The sequence below is a fragment of the Pseudopipra pipra genome, chromosome 15 (genome assembly GCF_036250125.1).
Source record: "Pseudopipra pipra isolate bDixPip1 chromosome 15, bDixPip1.hap1, whole genome shotgun sequence".
Lineage (NCBI taxonomy): Eukaryota > Metazoa > Chordata > Aves > Passeriformes > Pipridae > Pseudopipra > Pseudopipra pipra.
This window is the reverse complement of record NC_087563.1, coordinates 608,809-625,473: the sequence shown is the minus strand read 5'-3', so window position 1 is coordinate 625,473 and position 16,665 is coordinate 608,809.

The window sequence follows — 16,665 nt, the reverse complement described above, 5'->3', positions numbered from 1 at the left end:
TCCAACATGGTACACAGGCCTGCTGCAGCTTGCAGGCCTGAACTCCTTAAATACACACAGAAAGTCTTAAATTCTATATAAAAATGAAGATTTCTGAGATTTACTTACATGAAATAAATTCTTCCTTCAAAATGTCAAGTTTGGCTTCTGTTTGGTCAATTTGTTCAATTTGAAAAAATACAATGTACATAAAATTTATACATAATTACAATTTTATACAGAAATCTGGCATGCTACAGGCAGTTCTTTTTCTCCTGCTCTAGATAACTTAACTCTAGGTCTAATCTAAACTTGCCTGCAGTTGTCACTCTCCCGTGGCTGCAGATCCCCAAGCTCAGTCACGACTGGGCTGTGCCTTCAGGTTCAGTCAGCTGGCAAACCTGCCCCTCAGTGCAGGCAGGGATCCAGGCCTGGAAGCAGAGTTCACCTGCCCTCCTCCAACAGGCAGACAGATCACAGCCCCGCCACGCTGCTTTCTATGATTTTGCTGCTCTCTCCTTGCCAGCCCTGTGACTGTAACCCCATATATACAGTCCCTCCCACCCCAGCAGTTCTGCTCCCGGTGGCTCATCCATTGTGAATGTGCAAGTATTTTAAGTGAGACATAATTACACTTGTTCCTATCAGGTGAGGTGAGCATGCTCAAGATTAACTCCCTCACACCACATGAAGTGGTGTACCCTGAGTACCTCCAAACTGTACGTGGAGAGAAGAGGATAACAACTACAGGTACATGTCATAAAGCAGAGATGGTTTACTGAGGATCTTTAATAAGTGCTCTGCTCAGTTCTGGGTGTGCTAGAGGAGGAAATGGGAAATAAAAGGTATTATTACAGGAAGATTCTCATGTGAGCCGAATTTGGAAAGAATGAATGAGTGTGTCATTTAGAGTGAATGGAATAGAGGGACAGAAAGATAAAGGAACCCATAGAGAAAATATTTCAGACATCTGATTATTCTCACATTGTATCAGACCAGGGGCATGGTCGATACACCAAAAAGCTATAGCAAACACATGGCCACAAAGTCCTCAATGAACATGTGGAAATTTTTCTTCCAATTTTCCAGGTAACAGGTAAATGTAAAATAAGCTGTGCAGATGCACTGGGTAATGTGGGATTACTTTCCTTGGCCATCTTTGGTGGCCCTGACAAAGGGAACCAGTTTCCCTTGCAGCCCTGTGCTGGGAGGATTTTGCCCCGTGCGTGGCAGGCATGCCCGTGGGGGTGTTCAGCAGTGAATTCATTTAGCTGAGCAGTTGCTACGTGCCCTGGCCCACCTCTGCAGCAGGAAAAGCAGCAGGGACTCGCTGACCTCCCTGAGGAGGAAAGGAGTGATGGACAGGATCACTTTATTTTGTCTCTACTCTGGCTGAGCACCTGGGAGCATGGGAGGGAGGGGTGTGTCTGCGTGGGCAGCACCTGCCCAGGAGGGGAAAGGACCCGCCGGGGCTGAAAGGAGAGAGCGAGGGTGAACAGAGCAGCCAGTGACGCATTAATTGAAGGTTTGACAACATGCTGACAAATGAGCATGTAAAGAAAAAATAGGAGATGGGGCCTCAAGGAGCACAGTTCAGACATAATCATTCATCTTACACATCTATTAGTCTGAGTTTCTGCAGGGCAGTGAAACACTCCTCCCCAGAGAAATTTTTAGGGGTAAAACACCCACGTAATGTCTCGAGTACCTCCATACCCCACTTTGACCCAGTACATTTATTTTGACCTTGCAAGCAGCACAGTCAAAGCTGCACTGCAGCTGCATGTCCTCCAACACCAACTTCCATTTTTCCTCAATAAATAATCAATATAAACAATAAGCCATGCACACAGAAACACAAAGCTCCAGCGTTTGATGGGGCAGAATTTAGCTTTTACCTATTGCATTAAGAGGTATAACTTATAAATAAAACCTTCTACTCAAAGCCAGTGAACACACCCACAACAGGCCACTGCATCTTAGTGTGAACAATTTACGCTTCCTTAAAACACCTGTAACGCTGTCACAGTGCTTTGGCATGGCAAGATTACCTGGTTGCATGATTGGCAGCCCAGTCCCCGTGTGCCCATTACCTGGGTGACCTTACAGCTGCAAAGAGCTCATTACACGAACAGGGTCAGTTCGGGACGATAGTTAGAAGCAGATACAGCACTGAAAAGCTGTGACTGACTTGTCCACAGCAGTTGCCACTAAGACATTGGATTTGAACCCAAGTGCCCCACGTGCTGTTTGCCTCTGGCTTGCTCCATGTGCACAGGGGCTGTGTGCTGGTGTCCCAGGGGCAGAGCTGTGGCCCGACACAGCCACCCTCAGATGGTCTCAATTGTTACTCAGGTTCCTGCAGTCAATGCTTCCATCAACTGGGTGCCTCTGAGGGGTGTAAGAAAACTTAAAACCTAGTCCACCCAAAATACCAGGCATGAGGTGGCCACCTCAGTATCCTTTCAGGTTTGTCAGGTCTTGCCAACAGTTTGGCAGCAGCTTCACAGCTCACACTGTCCTCCATCCTAGGCCACGGCACTGCCACATGGGTAGTTCAGTACTGAGTTCAGTACCCTCAGCCTGGGCTCAGAGCATCTGAACATGCCCTGGCCAGCTCTGCCTGGGCCTCAGTGGTCCTGTCATCCCTTCCCTGAGACAGGCTTTTCCGAAAGATATTTCATCTGGATTGGTTTCCACGTTACTTCCTTAAGGGCCATTCAGCACCATGGTTTTTAGTGAAATATAGAATTTAATAAAGCAGTAAAACAAGCAAGAATTGTTTTTTATTTGGATTTGTCCTCTTTTTAAATAACTCAAGAAATAGCATAAATGTTCCCCACTTCTAAGAACAGAGAAATTAAGGTACTCAGAGGTCAAGTTGTCTCTTATCATCAGTAGCAGACTACCAGGCAAGATGAACAAGCCTTCTGCAGGACACGTGCTAACACCTCCTCGCTCAGATCATACGCAATCTCATCTCATTGCTCAGATCATACCCAATCTCACATTTCTCCAGGAAATTCTAGTGGACAGCAGTGCTGCCATCCACACGAAGGCACCGCTGTCTTCCCCCGTGGTGTGGAGCAGCGTCACCCTCCAGACGTGCACTGAGTTATTTTCCCTCCACATTCCATTGAGACCCATTCCCCAGACCCTGGGCCCCCTCCCTGCTGGTGTGGGAAGTGGCCCAGGGGCAGGCACTGATCTGCCAAGCACCAGCTTTATTTAAGCTACTCCTTCACATGATCAACCATCAATAACTGCTAACCTACTCTCTAAAAGACACAGATCAATTGACAGAGTATTATAAACTCTTAAAATATTAATGCCCTATCAGGGAGACAATTGCACTGAGCCTAGGGACTCCTCCACTATTAGAAATTATGCCTCAGCCTTAAATAAATTAACTCAATAAATGTCTTACCATGAATACAAATTCCTGCTTAGGGCTTGCAAATAAAATGATTTAGAGCTGTTCTCTGAGGAAAGATGAGGTGTTTAAACTTGCAAAAGAGGAAGGGCTACCATATTCATTAGTCATTTGTTTTAAATGGACTGCTTTGTTTTAAACTCAAGGCACCTCTTTTGGAAGGGAGGGAGAAGTATTTGGAAAACTATTACGTTTTCTTACTCTGGGCTGCACAGTTTCAGGTCTGCAAAGTCGCAGATCTCTGCTTCAAATTCCAAAAGCAGCTCCTCAGGCAGGGGTGCCCAGCACCATTGGCACCACACCCCTGTAGGACATGAGGAGAAGCAGGATGGTGGCCCCACTCCTATCCGTGCTGACAGGAGGTGGGCACAGGCCACCAGCTCCGAGAAACTTCATCTGGATCCTTGAGGCTGGAGGGAGCCTTGCCCCAAGGTTGAATTTTGGCAAAGAGAAGCTCTTTACTTGCTGCCGGCATTGGGAAGGCACCCGGACTCTGGGCAGAGCCAGAACTGCCCCTCAGCAGCTGCTCAGCTGGAGTACAAAGCTCGCTCTGCACAGAACTGCAGCGCGGTGCTGCCACGCCGAGAGGAGCCAGGAGCTGCTCTCGGGGCCAGGGTGCAGCAGCAGCCGCCTTTCACCCCTGCAGAACTGCTCTGCTGCTCTAACCAGCTCCCTGGCCATCACTAACTCAGGGCTAGAGAACACAAGCAACACTTAGTGTAACTGTTTCTGTAGTATGCATGTAATGCCGAGAAGAGATGCCAGGCCCGACCAGGGCTACCGTTCTCCCACCTGCCTCAGTTCACCCAGGCTCCAGCCCAGACCATACCACATGCATACCCTGAGGCCTGCCATGGTGCTGGTTCCTTCAGCAAGAGCCTTTCATCCCCCACCTCCTACTCATCCATGCCTCAAAGACTGTTCACCAGGTTCCCATCCATAAAGCTTCAACCTCAGCAGGTGTTTGTCATTTCAACAGAGCAAAGACAGGCACAGCCCATCCATCATCCCATGCCCCAGTCATGACATTTGCTCTCTCCATGCTGATGGGAAAGCCACACCACCACATTTAACGAGAGCTGAATCTCAAACCAAAGGCCCCAGATGTTCCAAGAACAGCATTGCAGCTTTGCATTCTTTTACAAATCTCTGAGCTGGCAAGCTGAATCCAGAGCAACAGCACAGCAATATCTTGGCTTGCTGTTAGATGTGCTCCCACAATTTACATTTTTGGCCCCAGATTTGGAGATGTTACAGACACACACGCAGACACGGAACCTGTTCTGGTACCAGTGTCTTGCCTCAGAGAGTGACTGTCTCAGGTGAGCACAGTCTGTTGAGCTCCATCTGCACAGTCCTTAAGGATCAGTGCCACGGTCCGAGGGGGGATGGAGCCGTGACACAGCACGGAGAAATCCAGGATCAAGGCAGAGGTGCAAAGGGAATGTTTTACTGAGGTGGGCCGGGATTTTTATGAGTTCGGGCGGGGAAAAGGCTAGAACATGGGGTGGAGCATGAGACAGACAAACGGGGGAACAAATCGGGGTAGGGACACAGGCAAAGGGGAGGAACGTGGGAGGAACCGGGGAAGGAAAGGGCGGATGGGAACTGTCTCCTCTCTGCAGCTTCTTCAGCCTGTCGGAGAGGGGAGCGGGGAAGCAGGGACCAGGCAAAACTCATGGCAAGCCCGGGCGTGCCCAGGCTGTGCACTGTGTAGTGTGGATACAATGCATTACACATATCTGAAACCACATAATAACGGTAAAGTCCATATAATAACTGTAAGGTCCATATAATAAAGTCCTGTCAATTGCTGTATATCTTCCTCCATGCCTGGAACTGTTTCCACTCTGCTTCCTGCTCCTTCACAGATCAAACCACTCTGGACAGCATTTCCCCAAAGGATGTGCCTTAGCTCAAAATACAGCATAAACACACATGCATTCCCAAAACAGGGCAAGTAAACAGACCCTTCTGCAGATAATAATCAGCAGGAATACCACAGGGAAGACAAAATCTGTCTTTTCTTTGTGCTCAGGTATTGGTTTAACAAGATTTTGCATTTTGACAACCTGTTGTTTGCTGGTTAAGAGCTCACATGACTTTCTTGGCCCTGACTTAAGAACATCAGAGCATACCTCAAAGTGGATGCAATGTTTCTGATTTTTACTTTTCCGTTTGTACATACATGAACAATTCAGCCCCGAGCTGCAAGATACACATAAAGTACACAGTTCAAGGTGAAAAAACAGCCATACTGATTCCACTTGACTGAAACAGAGAGGTTTGTAGAAGAGACCATAGATTCAGCTTACTTCTTCTGCCTTGTATGGAGGAAAATTCCATCAAAAGTCACACACACAGACCCTTAAACACAAGGAATTTTACAAGTGGCTCAGGGGCCTTGCCTTGGCAGTGGCCTCCTCCTCTGTGTCTTCTCGTTGCTGCACTGACTTTGCACAGGTATCTGTTGCATTCCCAACGGATGTATCAGTGAGCTGTTGAGCTGCTAATGCAAGCCCTCCCAGCAGGAATGCTGCTTGTGTGCTGTAGTTTTTACTTAGAGCATCTGAGTTCCCTTCTTAGCTCTCTGAGGGCTGGGATAAATTTAATGCAGCTCTCAAGAGGAATTGAGAGAAAGAGAGTGTGTGAACAGGGAGAGGGGGTGCAGCCTGCCTGGAGGTGGGCAGAGGCAAGCAGTGGCAAGAACAGCTCCCATGCTCCTCACCGACCCCCACATCCCTGGGGCTGAGAGCCCACTGTGGTGCCTGTGCTACCATGGGGTGCTTGGGCACCCACCAGCACCTGTGGGCATCATTTCCCAACTGCTGCTCCTCAGAAACCTCCCACCTGCCCCAGTTTCCCCCCAGGCCTCACATTTACCAGCCGTGTGCAGCCACCAGCCCTACCTGCTGGCCCCAGTGGCCAACACTCATCCATGAGACACCACCAGCCACCAGCACAGGGCTGTGTTACATTTAGGGCCACTGAAGTCTTCAGGAGACTGGAAAGTGTATCTGCAACAATAATGAGATTCAAAGCAATTTGGCAAAAAGCAAAGTTAGAGCAGTGACTTGCCAGCCCTGAGCAGAAGGCTGCAGCCTCGTGGCTTCTTGGGAGAGCAGCAGCAGGTGACCACCTCCTCCAAGCCCCTGCTGCCACCCTGTCCTGTCCCTGGCACCTCTGGGTCCCTGCTCTGTCTCAGCTCTGCCGCGGTGCAGCCGGCGATGATCCTCTGTGGGGCCGGATAGTGCTCTGGGAGATTGTTCCTTAATAGGGTGGTCTCTGTGCTAGCACAGGGCCACAGAGGGAGAGATACATTATCAGCTCTGATCTGGCTTTACAGCCCGCTTGCTGCTTTGGTTCTGCCTCCCAAAAGCAGAATTAATTGCTGAGCTAGAAAATGCAGATAAATCAATCAGTTCACAACACATTTATTTTCTGTAGCTGTGCATTGGGCTCCTGGCAGCTTAAAACAGCAGCGACGCCCACTTGTGCTACAAGGAGAGATAAAGGTGGGACTGTTGCCAAAGTCTACCCCAGCTGTAGGCAGAGCGAGGTGGGGGCACAGCTCCAGCAGCAACCTGAAGCCAAATGCCATCACGCCAGCAGTGTTCCTGCCCCATTTCAGCATTTACGGTGATTGCCAAGCCAGACCACTGCATAACCTATCTTTCTAGATTTTCCAAAATAAATGCCTGAAAGACAGGCTAGAAAGAGGAGGCAGAAAACTGACATTGTGAGAAAAGAAATGCCATTTTATACCATAGACTTATTTACAGGAAACTCTGTTACTTGACAACGGTGTCTACAGCAACAGAGAAAATAAACCACTCAGTCATTACCAGTACGCTCTTTTTGGGTGAAGTGATAAAGCAAACACAAACCTCAAACTGGACTTGGACTGCACAGGAACTGCTTTTGGTTTGTGCTTTCCCACCTAAGGCCCTGGTCCCAGCCCTGGCTGCAGTGCAGGTCAGCCATCCCCATTGACTGAGGCCTTTGCCAGGGAAAGTGTAAATCTGGGGAGTGACCCTTCCTTCTTCCCTTCCCTTCCCTTCCCTTCCCTTCCCTTCCCTTCCCTTCCCTTCCCTTCCCTTCCCTTCCCTTCCCTTCCCTTCCCTTCCCTTCCCTTCCCTTCCCTTCCCTTCCCTTCCCTTCCCTTCCCTTCCCTTCCCTTCCCTTCCCAAACCTTCCCTTCCCTTCCCTTCCCTTCCCTTCCCTTCCCTTCCCTTCCCTTCCCAAACCTTCCCAAACCTTCCCAAACCTTCCCAAACCTTCCCAAACCTTCCCTTCCCAAACCTTCCCTTCCCAAACCTTCCCTTCCCAAACCTTCCCTTCCCAAACCTTCCCAAACCTTCCCAAACCTTCCCTTCCCAAACCTTCCCTTCCCAAACCTTCCCAAACCTTCCCTTCCCAAACCTTCCCAAACCTTCCTTCTTCCCTTCCCTTCCTTCTTCCCTTCCCTTCCTTTTTCCCTTCCCAAACCTTCCCTTCCCAAACCTTCCCAAACCTTCCCAAACCTTCCTTCTTCCCTTCCCTTCCTTTTTCCCTTCCCTTCCCTTCCCTTCCCTTCTCTTCCCTTTCCAAACCTTCCCTTCCCAAACCTTCCCAAACCTTCCCAAACCTTCCCTTCCCAAACCTTCCCAAACCTTCCCAAACCTTCCCTTCCCAAACCTTCCCAAACCTTCCCTTCCCAAACCTTCCCTTCCCAAACCTTCCCTTCCCCATGTGCCCGATGGGAGCAGAACAGGACATACCAACACCCTTGGTGCCCATCTCCTCCCCACATCATCTCTGTTGTTTTCTCCTGCACTCAAAAAGGGACTTTGATGCAGCAGGTACCACCCACAGCTTAAAAGCCAGAGCTATGAGAGATACCATTAGTGGGGCTCTATTTTTTCCTATTATTTATGTGGTAGAGCCAAGAGAGCAATTTTTTCTCCCCATAATTTACAGTGTATTTTATTTCTTAACTGGAAACCAAGCACACACAGAGCCCTGTTGTCCCTGTGCCTCAAATGCCATCCTCACTGTCCATGGAGGGCAGGAGCTGCCCAGGGCACAGAGGAGCTGGGCTGTGGGTCTGCTCAGCTGCTGTGTCTGCAGGAGCAGCTGAGCACACCCAGGCAGCCCTGGGCAGCCCTCAGAGCAGCCGGGTGCAGCACCTCACCCAACACTGCCCGTTACTCATGGCCAGGCAGCTCTTGCTGTGAAAAACCCTGCAGGTTCCAGCTGCTCTTTGAGAAACAAGCCAAGCTCACAGCAAAGGATCTGTCACCAAAACTACCAGGGCTGATGTGCCAGTGCTGCTGATATCAGAACCCATACAACATTTCGAGCAAGAGCAAAAGTTCTGAACTAGCACCAATCATGCTTTTTTCCAATCTGAAACCTCACTTAATTATTTCCATTATGACATTTCCTATTACAAGATGAAAACATGTTATCTGTGTGCACATCATCACCCAGTGTTCATGCCTAGGCTCTTGTACAGCTTTTTAACTTTGTTTTAAAGATAAAGAATACACTTTGAATGTAAAAAAAAGTTGGTTTAACTGCTCCTCTTGTTGGATATAGGAATGAATTTGGGAACACACAATTAACTGGATGCTCAGTTTTCAGTAGACGATATTTTTGTTATTATCTCAGATTAATGCACTAATGTGGTTTAATCTTTGGCCAGAGCTCTTACCTGATATGGTGTCATTCCTTTTTGCTTCCTAACTTCTTAAATAAATATCTCATCCATACAGATGCCTTCAGCTGTCAAAAGCTGGGCAGATATTTTAACTGCAGTAGATTAGGATCTATTGGAAATAATTGCATATTTTGATGTTAATAAGATGAAATACACTGCAAGAGAGCAGATCAGATCAAGATGTACTCATTCGATAAGCTGCAGTAAAAAATAGTTTCTAGTTTGCGTATTCAAGAGATAGAAAGTTATCTCTTGGTAGTGCCTGTTTTTTTGAACTGTTCTGAACACCATAAGCATAAAAGAAGCCTAACAAGAAGACCTTTTTTTATATTTTCCTTTCTCCCCAAGGGATCTAGGCCTATGTTGTTATATTGTTCTGTTGGGGTGGGGGTGGGGATATTTTAAGGAAAATAAAAGCCAAAACACTTGGATGAACACTTTACTACCTGAGTGTTTTGTGCTCCTCTGCAAGTGAGATGGCACTGACCAGTGGGATCCACCCCCCTGTGGCACAGCAGCATCTCCACTGGAGCAGCCACAGTGCCTCGGAAGAGAAGGATGCAGCAGGGACCTCCACACCTCTCTGCATCTCATCAAGCACTGCAGCAATATACCCAATCCCAAATCTTTTGGGTTGTCATTTTGTCCTGAACAGTCACAGAATGCTGACAGAGACACATCCCAACGTTTGGCTGCTGAGGTGGCCAGATGTCGGTTATAAGACAACACTTTCTATTGTTATTTTCACTATTTAAGATCAGTAATTCTAGCTGAGGAGTTCTGGCTTGTGGAAGACCTTATCTTCATGTTATTCCCATGGGGTATGTGCTCTACCAGCAGATGAGTAAAAGGGAGCAGATAAATGCCTTACCTGAAGATCCTGCCCCCTGTTACAGGTGAACCCCAGTCCCACAGCTGCTCAGCTGAGGAGCTCCAGCACAGCAGGCTTGGGAGATGCTCTTTGGAGAAAGGTACAGGTACAGGCTTGTCAGCTGCATCGAGCCCAGGTGTGTGTGTGAGAGCTCCACTGGGAAGGACCTTTCTGAAAAGCTTACTTACAGAGCACTTCAGGAATTTCCAACATTAATGGCCAAGGACTAAGCATTTCCTGCTTTTGGGTGAAACAAAAGCAGGTGGAAAACTCACCCTGAGGTTTCCATGGGCTTAGCTTTCTATGTAACTTATAAAACAGTGGTAGTAGGTTTGCCGGCTCTTGTTACCTAGCATGGGTTAAGGCTTAGTAGCCTTAAAAATGCCTCAGCAATAGGCAGTGCAGTAAAGAAACATATTTTGTGTTTAAAAATAGTCTCGACTGTTGTTAAAAGGCATTAAGCAATGTTTTTTTTCCTGTATCAGCACAACAGAGCAGTGCAGACAAAGGAAAAGGGTAACTGCTGCTACTCTGGGAATGAGGAAATACTGTTTTATCTAATTTACTGCGGTCTAAGGTGAAACATTAACTCAGCTGTGAGCTCTGATGGGATGTAAATAACCTGAACAAAAACACTGCTGCGCTTTCTTTTGAGGGCATTAACAGAGAAGTCTTCAAAAATAAGTTTGAATGGTATCACAACACACACCTTTCATTTTACTGAAGCATTCACTGAAATGTTTCCCTTTGGAGTAGATTGTTTTGAGCACTGTGGAAATAAGGAGAAGGAAAGACATTTTATATGACTGAGGTTTCCCAAAAGACTGTGAAAATACTTTAAAGGGATATAAAGAAATTGCAGACTTACCCTCGGTTTTGCATTTCATAGGATAGAAAAGGTCTTAGCATATCCACAGTTCAGTAGGTGCTTCCTGCACAGATCCCTGCCCTCTGCGTGTGGGAGAGCTGGCATCGGCCTCCCAGAGGCTCTGGGCTGGGCCCAGATTGATGCCAGAGTGGACATCTGGGATAGAGCAGGTTTCAAGCCACTCCTCCTCAGGGTCATCCTTCATCTTGATCTTGATCTGTGTCAGGGTCATAAACCTGTCTGCCAGGGAAGGCACACATGAAACTAAGAGGGAATTCATAAAAAAGGAGGAAGAAATCTGACATTTTCACTCATGATTTAGTTTATGTTTGTTACAGTATAAAGCACCTTCAGCACTGGCACAAGTAAAATAACCAAAAGTCATTTAAATACTTGTGAGTTGATGGAGAACATGCCCTTGGGTACAAGACTGATAACTATCTGACAGAGACAAAACATTTGGTGTCCTTAAAGGCCCTATAGCCTACTTATTGCTACATCTACGGTCACATCAGATCATCACACACCTCTGAAGAAGTTATATGGTGCCTGGAAAAGTACTGACTAGTAAGTCCCCATGGTACCCAGATGCCCGGGCAGAACCCCAATGAAATTATCACAGGGAATTTGCACGTGTCACGGCCGTATCTCTGCCTGCCAATGAACGTGGGCACTGTACCAGGAGGGAGATCCCCAAGAGAAGGAATAAAACTGATGTGCCATTTTTGCCTTGTTCTTGGAGAGAAGGAATAGCTCATGCACTTATTTACAGTTTGCTTCTGTGCTACATCCAAGTAGTCACCATTCACATAACAATAGCTAATGGCAGAAGTTCAACCCCCCTCACAACATGCTCTGCAGGTTTGGTTTCAGGCTGGCAACCCTGGTGAACTGTACTCACCATTCAGAGCTGCTGGGTGGCATCACGTGGTGAGAATGACAAGTAACAGCAGCATCCCCAGCAGCATCCCCAGGCACTCCCAGGGGTGGCTCAGGTGTCACCTTGGCTGGAGCCAACTGGATCTCTGCAGGGTGTGTGCTAAACATGCTTTGGGGAAACTGATGGTTCCCTTGGGAACACTGTGCACTCTTCCCCGTGATGTCCCACAAAACATACTCTAGAGACAGAAACCTGGTGCCATGTCACATTTGCAATGGAAAATGTAAGTCTAATAAAGATGGATACATGGGGAATTACCACCACATTTTTTCTAGTTGAATTTCATTAACATTTTGAGCAGTGCTGAGCAAACCCCATGGCTTTTTGTTTTCTATTTGCCAGGCAGGGACTGTACAGGGCACAGCCAGCCTCTGCTCTACAACAGCAAACCACTTTCACTGGAGACTCCTTTCCTAGTACTCCAGACTCTTTGATCTCCAAATGTCCTGTAGCAGCCTGTATAGCTTGTGACTACAGAATTTGTTACATCATCCTTATGTTCCTTACATCCATATACTTCAGTACGTTAGACACATAATGACAATACTGGCTATTTTTCCCAGCTCCATGCAGGAAGTGAGGAGCACTTGGAAGTGTCTGGAGCCATGGGACAGGTACAACCTATTCGCCATGGAAGTCTCAGACCCTTTGCTTCTTCCTGTGCCAGTACCCCAAAATCTGAATGGCAGTTTTCTCTGGATTAATTCACAACTCTGCACATGCAGTGGGTGGAAGCTGAGGGTTTGAGAGCTGCAGTGCTGCCTCTCCTTGAGAACATCGAAGAAACGTTCACAGCCAGGGCCCAGGTGCCCACAGAGCAGGGTGCCAAAAATACAAGAGTGCAACCATAGACCAGCCAAACACTGCTATCACCCCCTCTTTGTCAAGTGCTAAAAACCTCCAAAAATGCCAGCACAGGGAACAGGTTTGACCAGCTTTCTCACATTTTTGTGTTTTCTCTGCTCTCTAACAACAGACCCAGGCAGGGTTTTGTCTGTCCTTTCCAGACTGTGTCAGTGCCATGAGGCACCTCTAGCTCTTTCCCCAGGTGAGCTCTAGCACACTGCTGTTAACTTTCTCCAAACCCCACAACAGGGCATCTCCTTACTGCAGGGACTTGCCCTTGTAGGAGAGGAATAGCTGATGCACAGGGACTCATCTAGTATGTGAAAGCCTATCTTAGTTACCAGCTCTGTCAAAATTCCCTCCACAGTCATATGGCTCTACTCAGCTCTGCCAGGAAGCTGGGCATGAGGCAGCTCCTCCAGGCCTCGCTGGGGGCTCTGGAGTCACACACAGGAGCTGACCAGGTGCTCACATAGTGTCAGCATAGAGTTCCCACTGGAACAGTAAATCTGTACCAAACCCAGAGTGGAGCAGCAGTAAAGGAACAGTACCTCTTTGAGCATGACTTTTCCTGTATCTAAAATTACCTGCAGATCTCTGCAATGTCACATCCATTTCTGTACTGATCTCTTTGGGCCCTGCTGAGTGGGGCTGCTTGAGCCCTGGAATATCCTCTTCACAAGCTGGAATGAGATTTCTGTTCCAAATGGGGATTGAAAGTGCTCTCAGAAAAGGGAATTTTCAAGTTCTGAAATTCTGCTTTTGGACTTTGAAGCTGCCAAAATCTACACCATATATTCCCATTTTTTATTTATGACATACACTAAATATTCACTGCTAGATATAAATTAAAAGCTTAAATATTCAGTTAATTTTATTTTATTGGTGAAATCACTACAAGGTATTGCTGAGATAGAAATCTCTCACCCCCCTTGCATTTCAAAGCATCTCTTGTTTGCTTGTGCCCTGCTCCCTCATTTGATTACCAAAAGACCTGAAAGGAGTTCAAAAACTTGTTTGTAGCAGGTGTCCTTAAAGATTTAGCATTAAGATATCACAGCTTAGTGCAAAATAAAACAAATATCAGGCAAATAACATGAGATAAATTTTAAAAAGTCTGAAACAAAAATTAAACTAAGAAGTATTTTTGCAACTCAGTTTGTCATACAAAAACATGGGCTTTTCCAGAGAGTTTTACATATTATCAGTTACAGCACAGACAGGTCTTGCCTCCACCAGTGCAATGCTCACCCACTATAATGAGTATATTTTTTCTTACAGCTGTTGGTAACATATGTTTTTCCATAACAGCTCATGCTGTGAGAAGGAAACATAAGGCTCTGGTACTTCTTCATATTCTGAGTTCTCTAAAATTTAGAATATCTGTTCAGACAGAAAACATTTTGCAGACATTTATCTTCTTGTATATTTACACTGTTGTATATTTTCAATTTATATTGATTTATAAGTAATAAGATAATTAGAACACAAAGGTTGGATAAGTTTCAGTGAAGATGTCAACAAAGTCAATTTAACCCTGTGATTCCAAAATCAATCTTTGATTTTTTTTTTAAATCAACACTTTCCAATAACTTACTACCCTTTAGAAAGTTATGGATCAGCACTAGCTTTCCACAGACATTTTAACAAAGGATATGAGTGTACATTACTAGCAGTGGTCCTTTCACCTCCATCCTTCCCAACATCAGTGTACGTGCTCCTTGGCTCTCTCTACAAATATAAAGAGCAAATGCAGACTCTAAAACACTGGGGCAGTGGCAATGGGGCTTTATCACTTGTGTGCCCCTTCAGTCACAGGCAGAGTGGTCTGAGCTGGGGCCTGGGTTTGGAGACAGTGGGAACACAGTCCTGAGAAAACCTGTGGTGCCTGGAAGGAAGGTCACAGGGTCTGTGAGTGCTCAAGCTCATTCTCACATCTGGGTGAGGGCAGTAACCATCCAGGCCTATCTTCTGCAGCCAGACTTGAGCCCAGAGCTGATTCCTGCGAGTGAAACATGGCAGTGTTCCTGTTCCTGCAGCCCTGTTTCTGTTCTCCATTTCATGGCCACTGGATGTGGGTGCAAATCCCAACAAGTAAGTTTTGAAGTGTCCCAGGTTTCTAAAGGAAACATCCTCATTTCCCCACTGTGCTCTGCTCACCTCTTGCAGAAGCCCCTGTCCTGAAGGAGGAGTGCAGATCACCCTGGTACCCCCTTGGCTCTGGCTGCTGTGTGCTGGCCAGATGCAGCCCCAGGGACAGGACAGCAGGTGAATCCCCAGGGGAATGTCACAGTCAATATGACAACTGCCCTTGTGCTGCCAGGAGGCACCTTCCTGCCATGTGGGCTTCCAGCCAGAGCCCCCCAGTGATTCCCAGTCCCTACAAGAAGAGATGGACAGAGTCATACTTCTCTTTTGCAAGACGAAAAGGAAAGTTCAAAAAAACCAGGCTGGAAATAACCACATCCATTGAGGCTCTTGAGATCTTCAGTTCATTTCCCACCTCCCGGAGGGTGAGGGAGTCAGGTGTCCTGTTTGCAGAGAACCAGCCTCTCCTGACCAAGCAGCAGGGCGGGTCCATCACCAGCTCTCCTTTCTCTGCTCTGCTCATGCAGCTCCCATTCCTGATCCCACACAGTGCAAACCTGATGTGATGAAAAGTCACAAAATTTTGCTTCAGTTCTCTGTCTGTGAATTAGAAATAATTGATTTTCTTTAGATTTTGTTCTTCGAAGTTCACCTTCCCTACTCTTAGATACATTTTTAGGCACATTTTTAATGACTATTTTTATAAAAGTATTACATGGACCTGATTTTTTCAACTAGTTCTCAAAGCCAACTGTAAAGGTGTTCAAGTGTGACAGTGGTTAAGGTAGTGCTGTGTGATACCTGATATCTGCCCCACAGACAACAAAAAGTTACCAGGTTGGGATCTGTCTGCTCCATTGTCCAGTCCTGCTGTGCGAGGAGGGATCTTGTTGACGTCCAGTGTTCTCCCCAAGCCCATCAAGCAGCACACACCTCTGTCCATACAACTCCCCCAGACCCTGTCTCCTGAAATCCAGACAGCTATTTATCAGCTGCCTAAACAAGTTAGTTAAACAGGTGCTGTAAGTTATGATGAGGGTAATGGATTTTTCCAAAAACAAACCTATTCTGTTCTCCTGGCTGAATGTCAGTGCATGAGCTAAGTGCCACTAACATGGCACGCAGTGTGTTCTGAGAGGAGTAAGAATCATTTCTGGGACAGCTCCTGTTAGTTAACCTGACACCAGAGTCTATGCTATGACAATATACAAGCAGTATTAAAAATTATTATGGCAATATTGAAAAAAAAAAATCAGTGTAATTTAGAGCAAACAAGAGGCTGCTCAGTTCTATTTGATTCTTCTTTTTTTCCAAATCAGTGTAGTACACATATACACAGATATGATACACCCGGGTTTGTTAAAGGTGAATGCAGGTGAAGGATCCAGATCTTATGTAGAAACATATTTACCTTAATATTTTTTTAAAAATATTTGAGAGCCATCCCCCAGCTGATTTATTTCAGCAGCTGAAAACGTAGCTGACAATTTAGAGAGCAATTGATGTATCAGAACAGGACAGTGCCACGGGGAGGTGACAGTGCCTGATCCTCTCCATCTAAATCACCCCAACTCTAACTCCTGACCTGCAAGATGCACATCTTTGGGACAGAATTCAAAGAGAGAAACTACCACTGGAAACCTGTATGTGTTTACCTGTGCTGGGCAGGCTGGGGTGACCATCACCTGCATCACCTTAGCTGGAGACAAGCAAATACGGGGCTTCAGCTGACACCTGATTTCAGTGTGCTTCTCACCTGGGGAGCTTATAAAGGGATGTCTATCCTTGACTGGCTTGTTGAGGTTGACAAACTCACATGGCAGTTTGATTATTGAATTAGATAGAGAATTTAATATTGCTACTACCTTGTGCATTTGATTTTACTTTAACTGCATTTTGATTATGCTTTCTTTAACCTTTGATTAGTGTTGCACAGGCA